Below are 230 nucleotides of genomic sequence, written 5' to 3'. Positions count from 1 at the left end.
TTTCTACCAAATGATCATTCTATGCCTTCTATTTTCCAAAATTTTCATTTCACTCAACAATGTATTCTACATACATTTTCATGTATATTTATTCCATATATATATATATATATATATATATATATATATATATATATATATGATATATAATTTATGGGTTGTTATAGGCAACTGCTATTGGACAAATGTTAGAATTTTAGGCATTGATTTTTGGAAATAGAGACATAAGA

The sequence above is a fragment of the Apodemus sylvaticus genome, chromosome X (assembly GCF_947179515.1).
Source record: "Apodemus sylvaticus chromosome X, mApoSyl1.1, whole genome shotgun sequence".
In the NCBI taxonomy this organism is placed as follows: Eukaryota; Metazoa; Chordata; class Mammalia; order Rodentia; family Muridae; genus Apodemus; species Apodemus sylvaticus.
Note: the sequence above shows the minus strand (reverse complement) of the source record.